A 25132-nucleotide genomic window follows, 5' to 3' on the forward strand; every position below is an offset into this window, starting at 1 on the left:
GTGGGTTTAAGAATTTTGTCAACAATCACTTGTACGTAGATGTGAGTGTCTATTTCTGAGTTCTTGATTTGGTTCCGTTGGTTAGTCTGTCTGTTTTATGTTAATACTATGCTGGTGTTTTTTTTTTGTTTTTTTTTTACTACTGTAGCTAAATAATGTTTTAAAGTCAGGAAGTGAGAGCCCTCCAACTTTGTTCTTTTTAAAGAATAATTTGGCTCTTCTGGGCCCTTTATTCATCCAAATAAATTGATAATTGGTAATTTCTGCAAAAATGGCTGTCAGGATTTTTATTTGGATTGCATTGAATTAGTTTGTCTATCTTATTTTTTAATTCTAGCTTTGATGAATACAGAATTCTTGGCTGGCAATTTTTTTCTTTTAGCACCTTAGCTATGTCATACTATTGCTTTCTTCCCTCCACGGTTTCAGATGAGAAATCAGTGCTTAATCTTATCAAGCTTCCTTTATATATGATGGATCTCTTTCCTCTTGCTGCCTTCCAGATTCTCTCTTTGTCTTGAGTGTTTGACAATCTGATAAGTATATGTCTCGGGGTAGGCCTGTTAGGATTTATACTGTTTGGAGTGGGTTGGGCTTCCTGGACATGTACATCCATGTCCCTCATAAGAATTGGGCATTTTCAGCCGTTATTTCCTCTAACACACCTTCCGATGTCTTTCCCTTCTCTTCTCCCTCTGAGATGCCTGTAATGTGTGTTTTGTGTTGTCAATCAATTCCCTGAGTCCCTGCTGAATTTTTTTCTATCTTTTTATCTACCTGTTGAATGTTCTATCTTCAATGCCACTAATTCCTTACTCTGCCTGTTCCAATCTGCTGTTATGTGCTTCTAGCATATTTTAAATTTTTTGCATTGTGCCTTTCATCACCATCAGATCTATTTTTTAAAATGTATGCTGACAATTTCTTCTGTATGTTCCCCCAGTGACTTTTTTGTTGTTGTTGTTCACTGGCTTATTTTTCCAAATAAGCAGTAGGCTCTTTACAAATAAGCAGATCTCCAATGATGTATATTAAAATGGTAATCCTATCATCATTGGTAATCTAAATGAAAAAAATTCATTAAGGCACATCTGATCTCTAAGTTTTAAACAAACATTATGATGTAATGACAGACACATTTTAGTTTTGTCTCCCCAAACATGTAAACACCAAAATTGTCAAAGAACACTTAATATTTAGTAAAACAGTAAGGAATATAAAAATTAAGGAGGGGGGAGTTTTCAAAAGGAAATCTTTGGAGATCATTTCACTGCAAATAAAATATACTAACCAGTGAGTGCACACTCCTGATAAACATAAATACTAATAACTAACAGGTACTCAAGAAATGGCTGAGCTTAAAACAATGGATATTAAATAAAGGTACTGGAGATGCAAAGAAGAAAACAAAACAGTAATTAAATAATGAAATAACCATCTCCATCAACATAACAGACATGAAGGATGAAATGAAAAACCTAGGTACAAGTTATCCCCCAATGTTTTCATCAGGATGGTTTTTTTTTTTTTTCTTTAAGCTTACATGCATTACATTACAATAATTCTTCTTTCCATCCTAAATATTAATATTTTACCCTTTTAAAAGAAGGGTCAGGAGGAGAGAAAATTCCAAATCTTTTTTGAAATTTACTGGCAGTTCCATTTAGGCCAAACCAGTGACAGTCTGTACAACCAGAAGAGTTATATATATTTTGCTTCCCTTGTCCCACCTGCTTTGATACCTTACAGAACCACAGGAAGCACAGTTTGGGGGAAACAATCAACTTTGGAAAGCTCTTCTAAGGATGATGCTACAACTATGACCACATCTCCTTACTTTACAAGTGAAACACTTGTAAAGTGTTTTTTTTTTTTTAAGTAAAAATTGTTGTAAAAATACCAAAAGGTACAGTCTGTGCAATGTTAACAGTAACAATGGACTATCTGCCAGAGTGGTGGTATTCTGTTATGATAATACTCTGCAGGAGCATCCAACATTTTTCTGCCATAGAACTGTAGCAAAGTAGTTTGAAAACAAAATGTAAAAAAAGTTTTGTTCATCAGTTTCAAATCATGGCTAAGCAGTTCTGCTACATAAAATTCAGCAAAGATGTGTTCAAAGGCAAATATTGATCATGTTTTTATTCTAAAAGCTCAATATTAGTCATAAAGGAGTTCTTTATAAGAAAATTGTGTAAAATATATCCTTATATGGACTTCAAAAACTGATGATACAAAATTCAAAAAAGATAAATTAGATAATTAAAAGTGTCTTTTCCCGCAGAGCTGGAGATTAGGCTATCCTCACTTAGCCATTATTATTGCTGCTTTTATTGTAACTTGGATTGTTTTTTTTTTAAAGCCATATTTCAGCCAATTGCTCTGTGGACCCATGTGAGGCTGCTTTGGACCCCAAGCACATTTGTACTGTTTGGGGTCAAGATTGGGGTCACAGAAGACAGGATGGTGGATGTGGACAACTCCTACTTCGTGGCTTCTGAATGTCTCCAAACCTGAACAATTTTGTTGAAAAGGTCTACATCCTCAAGTCCCATGACTTGGATGGAAACATTAAAGCCACCTACTTGGACAAGCTCTCCCTTATAAATACAAGTGATGCCAAACCCATAGTTTCTCCAGAAGCCAGTTTTTGTTTCTGTTTTTTTTTCTGAGTAAAGACAAAATGGTTGTCACTGGGAACTTTCCCACTATAAACAATCTTTGGGTTATACTGGCTAAAGATTATTGGGAAATATATTTTCTGGACCAGAATCGTACTTAGGCAACATCACTGGAGGAATTCTGTAGTAAACATGAGGTCAAGATCACAGAAGAAGAATTCATTATTAAACTGGGAAGATCCTACTTCAAGGTCTAGCACTCTGGAAAATTCTCCAGACACAGGCAAAATCTGCATATCAGCTTTAGGATACTTGATGTGATAATCTCTCATTAGTTCAACTTGCTTAGCCTTACCAGGATTGGAATCACAATTGAAAAGCAGAACAAACTTGGGATAAGACATGTCCTTTTTTTTTCTTCCATTTTTTTTCTTTCTTTCTTTTTTTAATATTACATTCAAAAAATATTAGGTCCCCATATACCCCCCACCCTCTTCACCCTACTCCTCCCCCCATAGCAACAATCTCCTCCATCATCATGAGACATTCATTGGATTTGGTGAATACATCTCAGAGCACCACTGCACGTCATGGTCAATGGTCCACATCATAGCCCACACTCTCCCACGTTCCATCCAGTGGGCCATGGGAGGACATACAATGTCTGGCAACTGTCCCTGCAGCATCACCCAAGACAACTCCAAGTCCCGAAAATGCTTCCACATCTCATCTCTTCCTTCCATTCCCCACACCCAGCAGCCACCATGGCCCCTTTCTCCACACCAATGCCACATTTTCTTCGATTAGTAATCACAATAGTTCATGAATAGAATAGCAGTAAGTCCACTCTCATCCATATTCTAATCCACCATCCTGTGGACCTTGGAATGGTTGTGTCCACTCCACATCTATATCAAGAGGGGGCTTAGATTCCACATGGATGCTGGATGCAATCCTCCTGCTTTCAGTTGTAGGCATTCTTGGCTCCATGGTGTGGTGGTTGACCTTCTGCAACTCCATGTGAGCTGAGTGGGGTAAGTCCAACAAACCAGAGTGTAGGAGCTGAAGTTTGTTGAGGCTCAGGGCCTGGCTATCATATGGTCAGTCCAGAGATTCAGATCCCCTGGGTATATATTAAACCCCAGCACCAACTACAGTCCTGGTAAAAGTAACAGGAGAGGCTTGTGAAAAAAGATTACATCTGAGTCCAGCTCCATCACAAAGAAACACAAACTCCAAAGAAGGGCCAACTGACATGGCACTGAACTCCATCTACCATGACCATAGAACTGTGGGTCTCTGTAGCCCTCAGAAGAACCAATACCCGGGGTTGTATCTACTTTATCTGTCTCTGGGACTCTGCTGAAGTGTGCATAAGGGCAACCCCCCTGATAACCTCCTGGCTCTTTTTAGTGACTCATAGCCATATTAACTCATTTGTCCTTTCCATTTCCCCCTTGATTCAGGTCAAAAAGCATTTTTAACTCCTGGTATTATATGTAGACTGAGATATTCTGCTGGTCCGAGTTGACCCTATTATTCAAGGTCATTTTCTTTTGACATCATCAGCTGGTACTTGGTAGTAATCCCTCGGCACCAGGGAGGCTCATCCCTGGGAGTCATGTCCCACGCTGGGGGGAAGGCAATGCATTTACATGCTGAGTTTGGCTTCGAGACTGGTCACATTTGAGCGACATGGAGGCTCTCAGGAGCTAACTCTTAGGCACCCTGAAGCTCTAGGCCTTGTTTTTATTTCAGGTGTACAGGCTCACAAGCATAGTCATTAGTGTCAAGGGCTCATTGTTGGACCTTCATTCTTTTTTGGTCATTGCCATTGCACTCGGGGGATTGTTGCTGTTCCTTTAGGGACTGTGATAGAGCTCCCCTGGCTAGGAATTCAGCACTCCCTCAGTTGTTGTTTTTAATTGTATCCACTATGAAAATATCCAAACATTTTTATGTACCCTGGATATATGCCCTGTAGAACTCCCTGCCAACCATGTGTCCCCTGTCAATAACATCCCACACCAGTATTCCTCTGCTGCCATTGTTGAAACTCTTTGTGGTCCAAAACTTCCTGAAAAGTGAAGCCCAATATATTGCCAGGTTCCCTTAATAGTAAAATGGAATATAGCGATGAGTTTAAAGGTTAGATATAGAATACATATTAATTTGGAAAAATTATGGTAAAAATAAATCAGGGTATCAAAAAATTTAAAAATGCAAAAGTTTTGTTTTTGATGTTTTGCCTTCCATCACTGCAATAAGTTTTGCCCTGTATGCAAATTGGCAAGGCAACTATTTCCATCTTTTCCTCAGTGTCTACGTCCTATCTTTTTCTTTTCTTTTTTCTAATTAGTAAGCTTATCTTCACAAGAGTTTTAGATCACAGTAATTCATATATACAATTTAGAAAATTGTATAGTCTAAAATATAAACCACAATGTAAACACAAATGTTACCTTGTTTGAAAGCTATTGTCTCAATATCTGTACATCAGTTCCAGTAAATATAGTATGAATATCTAAAAAGATTATTGCTGTGAAAGGGAAAAGGTTTTATGCTGGAAATGTGGAAGACATGTCTTTTTAAAGTTTCCCATGAATCTCACAAACACATCAAAATGACTGATAAAGGAATCAATATATTTATCTTTTTATCTTTGGGTTCTTTGTGTTCATTTTTTGACCCAGGGAGCTGAAATGAAACAAGCTTTTTCAGGGAATTTGAGAGAAAGGATAAGGATCCAGATTTTTGGTTAATTCTATTGGCCACTTCCTCGACATCCAGTTCCTTGTACTACACAAACTGGATATTGCTGAAGGTCTGCTGTAGATATGCATGCTTCCTGGAGGGAACCGTTATCTTCTTGCCTTTGTGCTTTATATAGAGGAGCTGCAGCTCTGGGACGTATTCAGCCCCATACATGGGGTTAATGCGACGATAGACTACTGTTTCTCCTTAAAATCAATGACGCACCTGTAGCCTTGGCGTTGGCGTTGATCATTTCCATGACCTGCATGACAGTGTCATTCAAGGCTTCCCTCTGGGCAGAGTCCATCCCTCTTTGAGGGGGCTGACCATCAGCAGCTGAATACAAATATTTTCCAGTAAGAAACTCCCATTCCAAAATTTCTTCTCCGTGGCAGGGCTGTAACCTCATAAAAGAAGGAGGAATTCCCAGTTGCTGATCTTCTTTATGAATCTCAGTGTTACTGTATTTGCTTATCAGGACAATTTTTTTGGTAGAGCTGACTCATGCCATAAAGAATTTCAGCTATCTTGTGATCAAGAATCTAGCTGTGAAGTCGGTACTGAAAGGGTAGGTTTTTGTTGGGGTGTAGTGTGATGGCTCAGTGAATTTTACTGTTATGGAGATCTCAAATGTAACATTTTTTGTACTGTTCATAATTCTCATGAAAAAGCTGCTGCAATGTTCATTTCCTAGGTGGGTTGAACCTTGCAAACTGCAGGGCCACAAGGTGACAAGTGAGGATAATCTGATTAGATCAGACACACTGTACCCCTGCACATCTCTAACACATCTCCCCACCTCCACATCCTCATGGGTGGTGTGCATTTCTCAGAGACATTTTCCAATGTGTGGCACCATCCTTGAGCACCGCCTAGCTCATGACCACGTGATCCTCTGCCCCCCGCAGAAGTTCTCATCGGCTTGGTCGCCAGTGTCCCCATTTCTTCCATGATGACCAGTCCTGTCTGCCCAAGGAAGTGGGGCTCCCTGCTATTCAGACTCCTCAGGAAACTTACCAGATGATCTCCTTTGATGTAGACGTCATCATCCACTCTCATAAACCAATCCTACTTGTCCAGGTAGTGGTTATGCATGTATTTTTTTTTCACTTCTTAAAAATTTATTGAAATACATCACTCGTACATAAACAGTAAATGTATAATAGTTGTGAACTTCAAAACAAATGTATATTACATCAAACATATATCTCACCCTACCACCAATAACTTGCATTGTTTTTAAACTTTAAAAGTAATGATTAAAGAGCATTATCAAAATATTACTACTAACCAAAGTAGCTTTCCCCTAGCCAATCCGATTGTTATTATCATTTATATATGAACATACTTAAACAATTACGTGTATAGTAAAAGTTGCGAACTTACAAAGCAAACATGCATAACATCCTACAGGGGTCCCATACATCAACCCTCCACCAACACCTTGCATTCGTGAGATGTTTGTTACAAACTATGAAAGAACATTGTCAAAATTTTACTACTAATTATAGTCCTTATCTTACATTGGGTGTGTTTTTTCCCAACCCACCCTATTATTATTTTTAAAATATATTTTTTATGACAGAAATTATAAACTTATAAAACAATCATGCACATGTGCAGAATTCCCAAACAACACCCCTCCATCAATGCACCACAATGTGGTGTGTCATTTGCTACAGATAAAATAATATCATCTGATTCTTACCATGTCCATAGTGTACATTTGGCTCACATTTTCCATACTGCCTCAGTATCAACACAGTACATCTTTTGCATAGATGCAAGAATATTATATTATTACTACTAACCACAGTCGATAGGTCACTCCAGGTGTATTTTTCCCATGCTTCTCTACATTCCCATCACCCTGCAGTAGTGATATACATTTTTTCTAGCTAACAAAGGACACTCTTGCATCTGTACCATCAACCACATTTCTTACCCACCTCTTGGTTTACTGTGCTATTCAGTTCCTAGATTATTCTCAAGCATTCTATCAATTGACATTTACATAACTAGACTACCACTTTTAGTCACATCCCCACTTATAAACTAGCTGTTACTCACTGTGTGTTACCATCCACTCTATATATTTCCACACTTTTACAGTAAAGCTAATTAAAACTTCTACATACATTAAACATCAGTAGTCCACTCAGTCCTTTTCTTATCTCCTTTAAGAATCCACCACCTACCACCAGGTCTTGAAGATATTTTCCAATAATTTCTTCTAGAAATTTTATGGTTCTTGCTTTTATTTTTAGTTTTTTGATCCATTTTGAGTTAATTTTTAGAAAAGGTGTGAGATAGGGATTCTCTTTCCTTCTTTCAGCTATGGGTGTCCAATTTTTAAAGCACCATTTGTTGAATGGATTGTTCTGCTCGAGCTGTGTGAGTTTGACAGGCTAGTCAAAAATCACTTGACCACACCTGTGAGGGTTTGTTTCTGAACCATAAATTTGGGCTCATTGGTCTATTGTGTCTGTCTTTAGGCTAGTACCATGTTGTTTTTACCACTGTAGGTAGGTACTGTGATTTAAAGTCTGGAGATGAAAGTTCACTTTTCCCTTTTATGATGTTTCTGGCTATTCAGGACTCCTTACCCTTCCAAATAAATTTAATGATCATGTTTTCAATTTTTTCTTTAATGCTGGTGTTATTTTTATCAGGATTGCATTAAATCTGTATATCAATTTGAGTAGAATTGACATTTTAATGATATTTAGTCTTCCAATCCATGAGCATGGAATGTTCTTCCAGTTATTTAAGGCTTTTTTGATTTGTTTTAACATTGAGTTGCAGTTTTCTGAATAGAAGTGCTTTACATCATTGGTTAAGTTTATTCCTGACTATTTGAGTTTTATCTGTTATATTTTATTTTCACCACTCTTTTGACACTTTTAGTTATTTTTATTGATATAATCTTCATTTCTAGACTCTCTTCTTCTAGGCCTCTCTCTCCTGTCTTTTCTTTTCAGGCTCTAACACACCCTTTAGTATTTCCTGAAATTCTGGCTCTTGCTTAGAAATTCTCTCATTTTCTGTTTATCTGTGAATATTCTAATCTCACCCTCATTTTTGAAAGACAGTCTTGCTGGATATAAGATTCTTGGCTGAAAGTTTTTCTCTTGTAGTATCTTAAATATATCAGACCACCGACTTCTTGCCTCTGTGGTTTCTGGTGAGAATTCAGCACTTAATCTTATTGCTATGCCTTATATGTTATACATTGCTTTTCTCTTGCTGCTCTCGGAACTCTCTCTTTGTCTTTGGCCTTTGACATTCTGATGAGTATGTGTCTTGGAGTTGGTCTATTTGGATTTTTTTTGGATGGGAGTACGTTGTGCTTCTTGGACACAGATATCTATGTCCTTCAATAGGGTTGGGACATTTTCTACCATTATTTCTTTAAATATTCCTCTGCCCCTTTTCCCTTCTCTTCTCCTTCTGGGTCACCCATGACACATATGTTTGCATGCCTTTTTCTGTCATTTAGTTCCCTGAGACCTTGTTCAATTTTTTCCATTCTTTTCTTCATCTCTTCTTTTGTATATTCGCTTTCAGAGGCCATTTCTTTAAGGTCACCAATCCTTTCTTCTGCCTCCTCAAATCTGCTATTATATGATTCCAGTGTTTTTTAATTTCATTGATTGCACCTTTCATTCCCATAAGATCTGCTATTTTTCTATGTATGCTTTCAAATTCTTCTTTGTGCTCATCCAATGTCTTCTTAATATCCTTAATCTCTTTAGCCATCTTATTGAATTTATTAAGGAGATTTGTTTGAACATCTATAATTAGTTGTCTCAACTCCTTTATGCCATCTGGAGGCTTATTTTGTTCCTTTAACTGGGCCATAGCTTCCTGTTTCTTGGTGTGGATTGTAATTTTTTGTTGGTGTCTTCGCATCTGGCTTCCTAGAGTATTTATTCTGGATGCAGTTTTTCTCTTTAGTTTAGGGCTTCCTATCATTTCTCCCTTGCTGGTTGTGCAGTCAGAGCGAAGCATGTAGTTGGTGCTGTAAGCTGTGGAGGCTCAAGCTGCCCTCATTGCCCCAGGGACCAATGAAGCTTCTTCCAACTTTCTCCTTTGCCAGGGGTAGGGACAGAGTCATAGCTGTGTGGAATAATCCAAGTGCAGGACTAGACTGTAGCTGCCCAGAGAGACTGATGAAGCTTCACATCCCTTTCTCCCCCACCTTGGGCAGGGATGGAGCTGCAGGTGTGGGCAGCAATCTATGCAGTGCGGGTCCAAAATGACTGCAGTTGCCCTGGTAGACTTCTGATTTTCAATCTATGGCAGACAAGGTAACCTGCAGTTACCTATAAAGGCTGGTGCAGTGATCCTCAACCTCCTCCCTGCCAGAGGCGGGGCTGAAGACTGGCCTAGGGCTGCAGGCTGATCTGTGTGAAAGAAACTGGTTTCTGCTGACTCAGTTTCAGTCAGCCCGGCTTCCCCTCAGGCTGGGGGCGGAGTCAGAATGGCAGCTACTGGCCTCTTTCTGACTTGGGCTGGTTCATACTCCCCTGTTCCCAGGGTTCTCTCTTAGCCAGCCAAGTCTACCAATATCTCCTCCTCCCCTGTTTCTGGGAAATGGAGCTTCCAATTCCTGTCACAGAACAGCTCCTGGGAGGCTCCTGCCACGAGAGTAGGATAATCACCAGCCTCTGCAGCTTGGCCGGTAATTTCCCAGAGAGGGTGGCACAGGTCCCCGCAGCTTCCTCCCTGCTGGAGGTGGCACTGGGGCCTAGGCTAGACCTGCAATGGGCTCTGGATGGGAAGAAGCTGGTCTCCACCATCACTGGGATTTTCAGTCTGTCCCGCTTCGCCTCATGCAAGGAGGCGTGGAGTTCAGATGGTAGCTCCTGGCCTCTTTCTTAGTTGGACAGGCTCGAGCCCTAGCTGTTCTCAGGATCATACTGTAGCCCCCTGAATTTCTTCATCATAGCTGAAGTTGGTGCCCAACCGTCTCTTCCTCCCCCGTTTTGGGGAAGTGGAGCTTTTGATTCCAGCTGTGGAACAGCTCCGGAGGTGGCTTGTGCCTCCAGTGGAGGATGGGCACCGGCCTCCGGGGTGTGGAGCACTCTACCTATGAGTCTTCTCTGCAGATGGGCATGTCCTCCTTCCACTCCTTCAAGGATGGTGCAGGACGCTCTTCTGATCTCCTGGAGCCCCCAAACAGGTGCTTCAGCTGCTCCAGAGAGCTCTAGGTGTTTACTAAGTGCCCTGTAGCAGGAGCTGACTCTAGGAGCTCCCTACTCGGCGCCATCGCGCTGGTTCTCTCATCTTGCATGTATTTTAGCATCCTAAAGAACTTCTGCGGTGGGTGGGAGTCACCCACACCCCTGAGCGCCACTATGGGCCTAGGCATCGAGGTGTCTGAGCCCTCACTGGAGAAGAATTCACTTCTCCCAGGAATTGTCTTGGACCACGTTCTGTAGGGCAGCCAAGGCGCGCGTCTGCGGGTATTGCTGGGCGGTCATGACTCCCACCTAGAGATAGACACGGGGGTCGGAGACCGGAGCCAGGCCATTGGCCAAAGCATCCCCAGCCCGGGCAGGCAGCCCTTGGGGCTGGCGCGGAACCGCGGGCCCTCTGGCCTCACCTTAGAAGCGCAGGGCGGGATGACCCGCAGGGCTCGTGCAGCATCCGGCGCTCAACCCGCAATCCCGCCCACGCAGGGCAGCCCGCCCTAACGCCCTGAGGCTCAGCCCCGGCGAGGCCGAGGTCACTGTGCACGGATCGCGGCCCCGGATCCGCTTGCAGGCCCCGCGCCAGCGCTTTGCTTGTCCAGTCTGCTCTGGCTCAGCAGCTGCGCCTTTAAGAGGGGTCTGTGACGGGCGGGGGCTGCTCGGCGTGACCTGGCGGTTCCTGTCGCTGGCTTTCGGCCTTCGCTGCAGTTGCACATCCTCCGGCTTAGTTTGCCATTGCAACAGGGCAGGACTCCCACACCCCTTTCTTAATATCCTTTATCTCTTCTTTCACTTCATTAAGTTGATACATGGTATTTGTTTGGACATCCTTGATTAGTTGTTCCATGTTCTGTTGTTTTTTAGTTTATTTCTTAGACTAGGCCATGTCTTCCTGTTTCTTAGTATGGCTTGTAATTTTCTGCTGGTGTCTGGGTATCTGTTTATCTTGTTGGGCTTATTCAGTTGGTTAGTTTCTCTTTCTACTATAGGGTTTTATTTCATTTTGTTTTGTGTTAAGGGTCCTCTTTGATGCCTGTTTTTTTTTTTTTTTTTAGTGAGGTATGTTCATTGCAATTGATTGAACACATTTTGGAGCATTGCCACTAAATGTGGATTGAAGTTTACATTGTAGTTTACGCTCTCTCCCACCCAATTCTGGACGTTATGGCAAGATTTATAATGGCCTGTATATGTCGTTGCAGTGTCATTCAGGACAATTCCCAAGTTCCAAAAATGTCCCCGTATTATACCTGTTTTCCTCTCCCTGCCATCAGAACCTCCAGTGGCCACTGCCACATTAATTATATAATTTCTTCCATTGCTAGAAACACAGTAAGTCTATAGTAGAATACCAATAAGTCTACTTTAGTCGATACTTCATTCCCAATCCTGAGTATTCTGGGATGGTCATGTCCACTCCATCTCTAATTGAAAGGGGGCTGTGATTCCATAGAGTCGATGAATGGGACTCTCTTGCTTGCAGTTGTAGACTCTCTTGGCTCCTTGTTATTGTAGTTGTCCATCATCACCTCCATGTTCGTTGTCCTGGGTGAGACCAATGAATTGATGAATTAGAGAGTAGGTGTTGCACCTCCATTGAGATTCGGGGTCCAGTGGGCACATGGACAGCCCAGAGAGTCAAGTCTCTTGGATGTACACCTACAAACTCTAGTACTAATTATAGGTTCAAATAGAAGGACAGAAGATCCGTGTGTAGGGAAACCACAACTGAGTCAAACTCTGTCACTCTGGGGAACATAAATTCCAAAGTAGGACCCACTGGGAAGGCACCAAAGTCCTGAACTATCTACCCTGACTATAGTGTCTGGATGTCTCCAGAGCCCTCAGGAGCCGCTCTATTTGGTGCTGTATCTACTCCGCATCTACAGTCAATGAGCTCCTGCTGAGCCGTGTGTAAAAAACGCGACCCCTGGAATCACCTCCCAACTCACTTTGAAGTCTCTTAGCCATATAAACTCATTTGTCTTTACCTTTTACCCCTTTTGGTCAAGGTTGTTTTTGTTTTTTTTTTTTTCCAGTTGCAAACACTTGATTTTACTTACTCTACATCCTTGTAGTTACCTGTATTCTCCCTAAAAAATATTAAGCCCAAAAAGAAGGAAAGAAAGAAGAGAATAATAATCATAATCATAATCATAATCATAATCATAATAAATGGTTGGAAAAGGAACCATAAAAGACCCAGGAAAAAAATAAGCAATAAGAGTGAAAAATCATAAAAAGTAAAAAGAAATAAGAATAAAAAAGGTGGAATAAAACAAAGAAACAGGAAAAAAATAAGACTGGAAAGATGAGAACAAAATGAAGACTAAATAAGAGAAGGTGAAATTAAAGAAAAGAAACAGAAGAGGGGAAAATGAAAGAAAGGAAAGAAATTAAAAAATAAGGTGAAAAAAGGAAAAAAAGGCAGTAGAAAGAAACAAACAAAAAACCTGGAAAAAACAGGCCTCCCTCTCAGGCCTCTAGCCTGTCTCAGGCTGCCAGTGCTCACCAATCAATCACCCTGCAGTCCACCCTCCACAGGTAAGGTACCCGGGTTTAGAGAAAAAAAATAAAGAATAAGAATTAAAAAAAAAAAGAAAAAAAAATCTCAGCCTAAGTTCCCTGTCATGAGACTGCTTGTCCCTCAACTCTCCCACCCCCAGGGAGCTGGCTGGTCCCTGACAACCTGCTGGATTGCTACCCGATTCTGTATTCCACAAAGCTGTCCTTTAAAAATGAGGGTGAGTTCAAAGTCTTCACAAACCAGAACTGATAGAATATGTTACCAAAAGACCAGAATTATGAAATACTAAAGGGAGTGCCACAGCCTGAAAGAAAAAAACAAGAGTGAGAGATTTGGAGAAGAGTTTAGAAATGAAGATTATCTGGAAGGGTAAACTAAAGGATAAGAAGAGAGACAAAAGAATAATATGACTACAGAAAGCTGAAGGACAAAATGAATGAAGTAAATAATGCCTTTACAGTAATAACACTGAATATTAATGGATTGCCCTCCCCAATCAAAAGACAGACTGATAGAATAAATTTTTAAAATATGAGTCATCCATATGTTGTCTGCGAGAAACCCAACTCAGATGTAAGGACATAAGTAGTCCCTTTTCCCTCAGACCAGTTGGGTTTCTGATGGCTGGCCGGTTGCCTCTCCAGGCACCTCCCCTCTCTTCCAGGGCTGTTAGGCACCTGACAGCCTACCCCCTCACTGATGCAGTTCCCTTCTCTCCCAGGAGTGGGTGTGACAAACCCCGATCATTCCCCCCCCCGCCCCCCCCCTTCCTGGAGCCACTTCAGCACCAGCTGGCATCTTTCCTTTTCCCAGGAACTGGCTGAGATCCACTCTGCCTGCCCTATCTCCCCTCACTCCCTACTCCTGAGCAGGCCGCAGGCCATCCCACAATTGTTTGTCCTACAGCTGCCTCACCTCAAGAGCCTGCTGGGCCCCAGGACACATCTCTGGTTACCTGGGGCTTTTCACACTCTTCGAGCTGGCTGAGTGCTGATCGTCCAGGAACGCCACTTCACCCACTTCCCTCTCCCTCTGAGCCAGTGATGTGCTGGCTTGGCCTATCTCCCATAGCTTCCCTCTCCCTGGCCAACTTTTTCCCTCAGTCTAGCTGCCCTTGCCAATTGCCCCTATGGTCCCGTGGCTTCCCTTTTACCTGGAAGAACTACCTTCCCACAGTTTCTGGAAAGGAATGCGGCCTGGCGTTCCCTACTCTGCCATTTTAGATGCTTCTCCATCTTTGAAAGACAGTGTTGCAGGATGTAGAATTCTTAGTTGGCAATTTTTCTGCTTTCAACACTTTAAATATGTCAACCCACTGCCTTTTTGCTTCCATGATTTTTAATCAGTACGTAATCTTATTGAGGCTCCCTTGTATGTAACATTTTGCTTCTCTCTTGTGTCTTCCAGTATACTCATTATCTCTAGTGTTAGATGGTTTGATTATAATATGCCATGGCCTGAGTCTTTATGGGTTTGTCTTGTTTGGTGTTTGTTGAGCATCTTGGTTGTGTATTTTCGTGTCTTTCATTAAATTTGGAAAGTTTTCCACCATTATTTCTTTGAATATTCTCTCTGTTTCTCTCTCTCTTCTGGGACTCCCACAATACATGTATTGGTATGCTTAATGGTACCCGATAGGTTCCTCAAGCTCTGTTCACTATTCTTCATTCTTTCTTCTTTCTTTTCATCAGAGGAATTATTTCAATAGTCTTATCTTCAGGTTGTCTGATTCTTTTTACTGCAAGCTCCAAAATGCTGTTGAACCCCTCTATACCATTTTAAATTTCTGTTATTGTTTTCTTCTGCTCTATTTGGTTCTTTTTCATAATTTCTCTCTCCCTATTGATATTCTCTTTGTGTTTATCTCTCATTTCCCTGATTTCCTTTAGTTCTTTGTCCATGTTTTCCTAAGCTATTTGAACATAATTAGGATCATATTTTAAAGTTTTTGTCTGGTATGTTCCAGGTCTGGTCTTCCTTATTTGGTTTCTTTTTTTTTTTTTTAAAGATTTATTTATTTATTTAATTCCCGCCCCTCCCCCGGTTGTCTGTTCTCTGTGTCTGTTTGCTGCGTCTTGTTTCTTTGTCCGCTTCTGTTGTCAGCGGCACGGGAAGTGTGGGTGGCGCCATTCCTGGGCAGGCTGCACTTTCTTTCGTGCTGGGCGGCTCTCCTTACGGGGCGCACTCCTTGCGCGTGGGGCTCCCTTACGCGGGGGACACCCCTGCGTGGCACTGCACTCCTTGCGTGCATCAGCACTGTGCACGGGCTAGCTCCACACGGGTCAAGGAGGCCTGGGGTTTGAACCACGGACCTTGTATGTGGTAGACGGACACCCTAACCACTGGGTCAAAAGTCCGTTTCCCCTATTTGGTTTCTAGTACTTCAATTTTCTCCCTTGCCTGGGCTATCGCTCCCTATTTCTTTGTATGTTTTGTAATCTTTTGTTGAAACCTGAACATTTTGATATTTCAATGTATTATCTCTGGTATTTATATCTGAGGCATCTGATTCTTAAAATTGTATCCAGCTAGAGTCATGACAGGGCTTACCTTGAAAGCCAGGAGCTAACAAAATAAAAAAAAAGAAAGCACCTTTCTAGTCTTTGCAGGTTGTTCTGTGCAAGTGCTTTCTTTCAGGGCTTATCCATATAATCAGTTTAGAGAATAGTTCCAGGTCAAAGTGAAGGGGACTTCCTAAACCTTTCTGCTCCTCCATTTGGACTTGTGCATGTGTGTGGCCCCAGTAGTTACTCCAATTACATTTCTTCATGGTCCTGGATACTACACTGAATGGCCAAAGTCAACGATCCTTTGCCCCAGGCAGCAGGACCTGACTGCTATCTCAGGACATTCTTTAGGAGAGTTCTGTGTGCTGCCTTCTACATGCTTGGCAGGTTCTGGGATGATGAGTCCCTTGGGCCACCGCCAGAGAGATTGGGACAGACATACAGGCTCCCGGTATGTTCCCTTCAGAATCAGGGTCAGGGATACACTGGGAGTGCTGGGGCCTACTTTGCCTAAGTCACTGAGCAGAGGGGGAGGGGTGAGCCAGGGCACCAAGAGACATACCTCTTTGTTTTTTTAAGGAGGCACCAGAGATTGAACCTGGGACCTTGTATGTGGGAAGCAGGTGATCAGCCACTGACCACATCTGCTCCCCAAAGACATACCTCTTTTTTTTTTTTTTTTTTTTTTTGCTTCTTTTCTTTTGTTTTTTAATCCTCAAGACATATAGAAGAGTAAGCAGTGGTAGCAACCTGGTAATCTTAATCAATACTGCATGGCCTATAGATTTTGGCATATAAAAACAAAACTACTAGTAGTACTAGAAAACCATGACATTACTGGAGCAAATACACTAAAGAAAACAAACATAAGAACAAAATCTAAAGTATTCACAGATAACATTTGTCAGTCTTTTCCATTTATTTCTTTTTAAGGTAAGCCAATTAATGAAAGAAATTGAGGGCAGTAACCTGCTTCTCTCTCACTCTCTTTTATTTTTCATTTTAGTCTCCCTAGAAGCAGGCTTGACTCAAAGATCTTTTGAAAAGGTGTGGAGGTTAGAAGTCATCTTGGCTATAATCTTGTTAGAAGTCATCTTGGCCTAGTACTAACTATCTTTCCAGTTAGTAATAATCATATGAGCTGATTACAAAATTATTCAGATTTATCTTTTTTAAAATATATTTTTTATTTATTTTAAAAAGATACATAGATTACATAAAAAATTACATTAAAAAATATAGGGGATTTCCCATATGCCCTTTTCCCCACACCTTCCACTTTTCCCACATTAACAACTTCTTTCCTTAATGTGGTACATTCATTGCAATTGATGTACACATTTTGGAGCATTGCCACAAAGCATGGATTATAGTTTACACGGTAGTTTACACTCTCTCACACTCCATTCAGTAGGTTATGGCAGGATATATAATGTTCTGTGTCTGTCTTTGCAATGTCATTCAGGACAATTTTGAGTCCCGAAAATGCCCCTATATTATACCTCCTTTTCCTTCTCCCTGCCTTCAGGAACTCCAGTGGCCACTGTCCCCACATCAATGATATAATTTTTTCAAGTGCTAGAATCACTGTAAGTCTGTAGTAGAATACCAATAAGTCCACTCTAGTCCATATTTTATTCCCCAATCCTGAGGATTTTGGGATGGTTATGCCCACTCCACCTTTAATTGAGAGGGTGCTTTGATCACATATGGCTGATGGATGGGAATCTTGCTTGCTGCTATAGACACTCTCGGTTCCTTGCTGTGGTGATTGTCCATCCTCACCTCCTTGTTAGCTATCCTGGGTGAGTCCAATGAATTGGAGAGTAGATGTTGCAACTCTGCTGAGACTCAGGGCCCAGCTGGCACATGGATGGCCCAGAGATTCAAGTCTTTTGGACATATACCTACCAACTCCAGCACCAATTATAGGTTCAATAACAGGGACAGAAGAGGCATGTGTAGAGAAGTCACATTTGAGTCCAACTCTGTCACACTTGGTAGCACAAACTACAAAGTAAGGCCCACTGGCAAGGCACCACACTCCAGAGCTATCTGCCATGACCATAGGGCCTGGGTGTCTCCAGAGCCCTCAGGAACCTCTTGACTGTCTTTGAGATTCCGTTGAGATGGTCATAAGCATTACCTCTCTGATGGCCTCCCAACTCATTTTGAAGTCTTTTAGTCATATAAACTCATTTGTCTTTACCATTTCCCCCTTTTATTCAAGGTCCTTTTCTAGTTGCATCACCAGCTGGTGATTGGTAGTAATCCCTTGGCACCAGGGAGATTCATCCCCAGGAGTCATGTCCCATGCTGGGGGCAAGGTAATGCATGTACTTGCTGAGTTTGGCTTAGAGAGTGGTCACATTTGAGCAACATGGAGGCTTTCAGGAGGTAACTTTTAGGCACCTTGCAACCCTAGGCTAATTTGAAATATCTAATGCAAAAGCTCATAAGCATAATTGTTAGTACCCAGGGCCCATCCTTCTTCCCTGGTCATTGCCCCTGTACCTATCTCTTTTAAGTAGACATTTTCTTGATTTGGCACTCACCCTATTCCTGCAGTCTTTTCACTTTTCTGAAGTTTTAAGAAACATGTTTCTGCCAATTCTTGCTGATTGTTTTAAGGCTGCCATCTTGCTAACTACTTTTTTTTTTGTCTTTATTTTTTTAATATTACATTCAAAAAATGAGGTCCCCATATACCCCCCATCCCCCTCACCCCACTCCTCCCCCCATAGCAACATTCTCCTCCATCATCATGAGACATTCATTGCATTTGGTGAATACATCTCTGAGCACCGCTGCATCTCATGGTCAATGGTCCACATCATAGCCCACACTCTCCCACATTCCACCCAGTGGGCCATGGGAGGACATACAATGTCTGGTAACTGTCCCTGCAGCATCACCCAGGACAACTCCAAGTCCCGAAAACGCCCCCACATCACATCTCTTCCTCCCATTCTCCACACCCAGCGGCCACCATGGCCCCTTTCTCCACACCAATGCCACATTTTCTTCAATTACTAATCACAATAGTTCATGAATAGAATTTTCCCCATCTGTTTCCTTGCTTCTCTGTTGCTCTTTTGATCCTTTCATGTGAATTCTTTGTAGTATTACTTATCTTATTTATATTTCTTTTATTTTTATTGGTTGTGCTTATGTTTAAGTTACCACAGTCTAACTGCATATCTTATATCACTTTATGTATAATGTTAGAATCTTGCATGAAAAATTTTCACTTTCCTCTTAAAATTTTTGCTACAACTGTCATACATTTTACTTCTATATTTGTTATGAACTCTATAATTAAACTGACAATCATCCTTTAAAGATATTTAGAAACAAAAACGTGTTTTATATTTGGCTTCCTATTTACCATTATCAGTGGTCTTTACTTTTTTGTGTGTAGATTTGAGTTTCTGTTTTTCTTTGGTCTCAAGAAATTCCTTTAACATTATTTGCAGTGAAGGTCTGATGGCAAATTTTTTTTTTCAGATATTTGTTTGAAATTCTATTTATATGGCTTTCTTTTTTTTTTTAAGACATTTTTCTGTGTCTGCTTGTCTTCTCTTCAGGTGGCACTGGGAACTGATCCTGGGACCTTCCGGAGTGGGAGAGAGGTGCTCAGTCTCTTGTGCCACCTCAGCTCCCTGATCTGCTGCATCTCTTATTGTCTCTCCCTTGTGTCTCTTTTTGTTGCACCATCTTGCTGCTCCAGCTTTCCGCTCAGGCCAGCTTGTTATGTGGGCCAGCATTCCTGCACAGGCCAGCACTCATGTATGTTCCAGCACTCCGCTTGGGCCATCTTGCTTCATGGGCCAGCACTCTGTGTGGGCTAGCTCTCTGCTTGGGCCAGTTTGCGATGCGGGCCAGCTTGCCTTCACCAGGAGGCCCCAGGAATCAAACCCTGGACCTCCTATATGATACACAGGAGCCCAATCACTTGAGCCACATCCACTTCACTGGCTTCCATTTTTGAAGTATATTTTTACTGAATATAGAATTCCAGGTGGACAGTTCACTTTTCTAAAAACATTTTAAAGATATTGTTTCATTGTGTTCTGGTGTGCATGGTTTCTAATGAGACATCCATGACATTATAATATATGTTTTCATACAAATATTTTGTTGTAATATGTGTTGCTTTTTAACTCTCTAGCTGATTTTAATTTCTTTATCACTCATTTTCAGCAATTTAATTATGATATGCTTAGGTGTGATTTACTTTTGTTTAGCTTTCTTCAATTTTTTTTTTTTTTTTTTTTTTTTTAGATTTAAACTTCTGACTTTATATTTTTCATCCAATGTGGAACAATTTTGGTCAGAATTTTTTGAATATTTTTTCTTCAAATATTTTCTCTTCCCATGCCCTCTTTTTGGTATTTCAATTACACATACATTAAACCACTTGATAATGTCCCAAAGGCAGGTGACACTTTCCTCCTTTTGTTGTTAGCTTTATCCCTCTCCTTTCACCTGCAGTTTGCATAATTTTTATACCTAGGCATCAAATTTTTTATTATGAAATATCTACTCAGCTACTTTAGATTTTTTTTTATGAATAACAATTCAGATTTATTTCAGCATGTTTGCATTTTCACAACTAGAGTATTCCAGATCCAAGGTGAAAAACAGTAAAATTTTCCCATCCATAATTATTTGATTTTAAAATCTGGAAAATTTAATAGTATTATTATTTATCTTTTTTTAACAAATCAATTTTCTTGATACATATTCATGAAGCATAAATCCATCCAAAGTGTATGATCAATAGTATTTGGTATAATCACATAATTGTGCATTCATCACTTCAATCATTTTTAGAGTGTTTTCATTATTCCAGTAATAATAATAATACTAAAAAACAAAATCCAACCAACTAAACAAACAAAACTCATCACCTCTCAATCTCTCCATGCTTTCCCTGCATAGCTGCTATTATGTTTCCTTCTCTCTAGTTTATTTGTATTTTATAAAAACATTCTTATATATGCAAATTCACCCATATTCATATTTTACATGAGGTTTCACTATGTTATACAGTCCCATGTTTCAATTTTATTTTATTTTATTTATTTATTTATTTTTAAAGATTTATTTATTTATTTAATTTCCCCCCCTCCCCTGGTTGTCTGTTCTTGGTGTCTATTTGCTGCGTCTTGTTTCTTTGTCCGCTTCTGTTGTCGTCAGCGGCACGGGAAGTGTGGGCGGCGCCATTCCTGGGCAGGCTGCTCTTTCTTTTCACGCTGGGCGGCTCTCCTTACGGGGCGCACTCCTTGCGCGTGGGGCTCCCTTACGCGGGGGACACCCTTGCGTGGCACGGCACTCCTTGCGCGCATCAGCGCTGCACATGGCCAGCTCCACACGGGTCAAGGAGGCCCGGGGTTTGAACCGCGGACCTCCCATATGGTAGACGGACGCCCTAACCACTGGGCCAAAGTCCGTTTCCCCCATGTTTCAATTTTAAACTATTGTTTTAGTAATATAGATGTCCTTGTCTTTCCCTTTCTACCACTATCATACCTATGTAATAGTTCTGCTGATCACAAACACCATGATGTGCTTTCACCATTTCCATTCATTTTCAAAGATTTACAAACAATGTTTTAACCAATTCTGCACAGATTAACCATCAGCTTTCCATTCTCTACCTTCCTTCTCATTTCTGGTGACCTATATTTCTAATTAGTAATTCCATGAGTTTACATAATATATTTCATTCATAATAGTGTAATCATACAGTACTTGTCCTTTTGTGTTTGGCTTGCTTCCCTCAACAGAATGTCCTTCAGCTTCATCCATGTTGTCATATGCTTCATGACTTCATTTCTTCTTACTGCTGCATAATATTTCATCGTGTGTATACTCCACAATTTGTTTATCCATTCATCAGTTGATGGACACCTGGGCTTTATCCACCTTTTGGCAATCATGAATAATGCCACCACTGTGAACATTGGTGTGCAGATGTCTGTTCGTTTCACTGCTTTCTGTTCTTCTGGGTATACACCTAGCAATGGTATTGCCAGGTCACATGGCAAGTCTATATTCAACTTCCTTAGGAACTGCCAAACAGTCCTCCACAGGGGCTGTACCATTCTGCATTCCCATTAACAGTGAGTAAGCGTTCTTATCACTCCACATTCTCTCCAACATTTACAGTTTTCCAACTTTTTAATACTGGCCAGTCTAATAGGTATGAAATGGTCTCATTGTAGTTTTGGTTTACATTTCCCTAATTGCTAGTGGTGTTGAACATTTTTTCTTGTGTTTTTTTTTTTTTTTTTTTTTTTGCCATTTTACTTCTTCTTTGGGCAGTTGTCTTTTATCCATTTTTAAATCAGGCAGTTTGTCTTTTTATTGTTGAGTTGTATGATCTCTTTATAAATCATGGATATATTAGATATGTGATTTCCAAATATATTCTCATGTTGAATCTGCTTCCTTTTCACCTTTTTGACAAAGGCAAAGTCCTTTGGGGTGCAAAAGTGTTTAATTTTGGAAGGTCTCATTTATCTATTTTTTCTTTTGCTGCTCATGTACTTGGTATAGGGTTTAAGAAACTGCCGCCTACCACAAGATCTTTTCTCCATTTTCTTCTAGGAGTTTTATGGTTGTTACTTTTATATTTAGGTCCTTGATTCACTTTGAGTTAATTTTGTATAAAGTATGAGACAGGGGTCCTCTTTCCTTCTCTTGGATATGGCTATCCAGTTTTTCAGGGCCATTGTTGAGTAGACTGTTCTGACCCAGCTGGGTGGGCATAATAGCCTTGTCAAAAATCTCTTGAGTGTAGAGATGAGGGTCTATTTCTGAGTTCTTGATTCAGTTCTATTGGTCAGTGTGTCTTCTCTATGCCAGTACTGTGATGCTTTTACCACTGTAGCTAAGTAATATGCTTTAAAGTCAGGAAGTGAGAGTCCTCCAACTTTGTTCTTCTTTTTAAAGACTTTTTTTTTTTTTTTTGGCTATTCAGGACCCTTTACCTTTCTAAATAAATTATGCTATTGACTTTTCAATTTCTGCAAAAAAAAAAAAAAAAAAACAACAAAAAAAAACCTGTTGGGATTTTTATTGGGGTTGCACTGAATCTGTAAATTGGTTTGGATAGAATTGGTATCTTAAAGATAGTCTTCCAATTCATGAACATGGAATGTCCTTCCATTTATTTAAGTCTTTGGTTTCTTTTAGCCATATTTTGTAGTTTTCTGAATACAGGTCCTTTATGTCCTTGGTTAAGTTTATTTCTGAATATTAGATTGTTTTAATCACTATTATACATGGAACTTTTAAAAAAAAATTTCCTTCTCAGATTGCACATCAGTTGTGTGCAGAAACGTATTTACTTTTGGATGTTAATCTTGTATCCCATCACTTTTCTGGACTCATCTATTAATTCTGGTAGCTGTGTTGTGGACTTTTTCAGGATTTTCTAAATATAGGGTCATATCATCAGCAAATAGTGAAAGTTTTACTTCTTTCCCATTTGGGTGCCTTTAATTTCTTTATCTAGCCTAATTGCTCTAGCTAGAACTTCTAGCACAATATTAAATAATAATGGTGAGAATGGGCATCCTTGTCTTATTCCTGAGCTCAGCAGGAAAGCATTCAATCTTTCACTGTTGAGTACAATGGTAGCTGTAGGTTTTTCATATATGCACTTTACCATATTGGAAAAGCTTCTTTCTATTCCTATTTTTTTGAGTGTTTTTTTTTTAAAGATTTATTTTATTTATTTTTCTCCCCTTCCTCCCCAGCTCCCACCCCGGTTGTCTGTTTTCTGTGTCTATTTGCTGCGTGTTCTTCTTTTTGTCCACTTCTGTTGTTGTCAGTGGCACGGGAATCTGTGTTTCTTTTTGTTTCGTCATCTTGTTGTGTCAGCGCTCTGTGTGTGTGGCGCCATTCCTGGGCAGGCTGTACTTTCTTTCGCACTGGGCGGCTCTCCTTACAGGGGGGCACTCCTTGCGCGTGGGGCTCTCCTATGCGGCGGACACCCCTACATGGGGGACACCCCTGCGTGGCACGGCACTCCTTGTGCGCATCAGCACTGTGTGTGGTCCAACTCCACATGGGTCAAGGAGGCCCAGGGTTTGAACTGCAGACCTCCCATGTGGTAGACGGATGCCCTATCTACTGGGCCAAGTCTGTGTCCTTGGTTTTTTTTTTTAATCACATTTTCTAGTTCCTCTGTGTGTGCAGTTAGATCTTCAATTAGCTCTTTCTTCTTTTTTATTGTAAGCATCAGGGGCTATAAATTTCCCTCTCAGTACTTCCTTTATGGTGTCCCATAGGTTTTGATATGTTGTGTTCTCATTTTCATTCATCTCAAGATATTTGCTGAATTCTCTTAAAGTTTTTTCTTTGACCCACTGATTATTTAAGAGTATGTTGTTTAGTCTCCTATATTTATGGCTTTTCCCTTTTCCTATCATGATTAATTTCCAGCTTCACTCCATTATAATCAGAGAAAGTGTTCTATATAATTTCAATGTTTTGAAAATTTATTAAGACTTGTCTTGTGACCCAACATATAGTCTGTCTTAGAGAAGGATCCATGAGCACTTGAAATGAATGTTTATCCTGCTGTTTCGTGATCAATGCTTGATAGATGTCTGTTAAGTATAGTTCATTTATCATATTATTCAAGTTCTCTGTTTCTTTATTTATCCTCTGTTCAGATGTACTATCCAATAGTGAGAGTTGTGTATTGAAGTCTCCAACTATTAATGTAGAGACATCTATTTCTCCCTTCAGCTTTGCCAGTGTGTGCTTCATGTATCTTGGGGCACTCAGGTTAGGTGCATAAATATTTAGTATAGTTATTTCTTCTTAGTGAATTACCCTTTTTATTAATATATAATTACCTTCTTCATCCCATAGGTATTAGTCAGCCAAAGGGCTGCTGATTCAATATATCAGAAATCTGTTGGCTTTTATAAAGGGTATTTATTTGGGGTGGAATCCCTCAGTTACCAAACCATAAAGCATTAGTTACTCCCTCACCACAGTCTGTTGCCATGTATTGGAGCAAGATGACTGCTGAAGTCTGTAAGGGTTCAGGCTTCCTGGGCACCTCTCTTCCTAGGGCTCATTTCTTTCTGGGCTGAGCAACTCTGCTGTCTCCATAGGGTCTCTGCTGTGTCCAACTGTGCCTTCTCTCCTTCCTCATCTATATGTGTTTACTTCCCAGGCTCCAGGATCAAAACTCCCTTTTCTGTGGTGTGGTTTCTCTGTGAGTCCCTGCCCACCAAGGGGGTAGGGACTCAATGTCCTACTGATGTGGCCCAATCAAAGCCTTAAGCATTATTTAATCAAGTAAAAGTGAACCTCTGAGTCCAATATAATCTAATATGCCCAGATGAACAAACAAGTTTAAACATAATCCAATATCTATTTTGTAATTCATAAATAATGCCTAACTGCTACACCATATAGCAGTTTTGCATTTAAAATCTATTGTGTCTGATATTAATATCACTACTCCAACTCTTTTTTGGTTACTAATTGCATGAAATA

The 25132-nt window shown here is 40.5% G+C and overlaps 1 pseudogene; it reads right to left on the reverse strand.

Annotated features, from left to right (window-relative positions):
- Positions 1 to 2308: 2308 nt before the first annotated feature.
- LOC101426993 (chondroitin sulfate synthase 1-like) lies at positions 2309 to 3025 on the reverse strand (annotated as a pseudogene).
- Positions 3026 to 25132: the final 22107 nt, after the last annotated feature.

This window comes from Dasypus novemcinctus, chromosome 27, assembly GCF_030445035.2.
Source record: "Dasypus novemcinctus isolate mDasNov1 chromosome 27, mDasNov1.1.hap2, whole genome shotgun sequence".
Taxonomy (NCBI): Eukaryota; Metazoa; Chordata; class Mammalia; order Cingulata; family Dasypodidae; genus Dasypus; species Dasypus novemcinctus.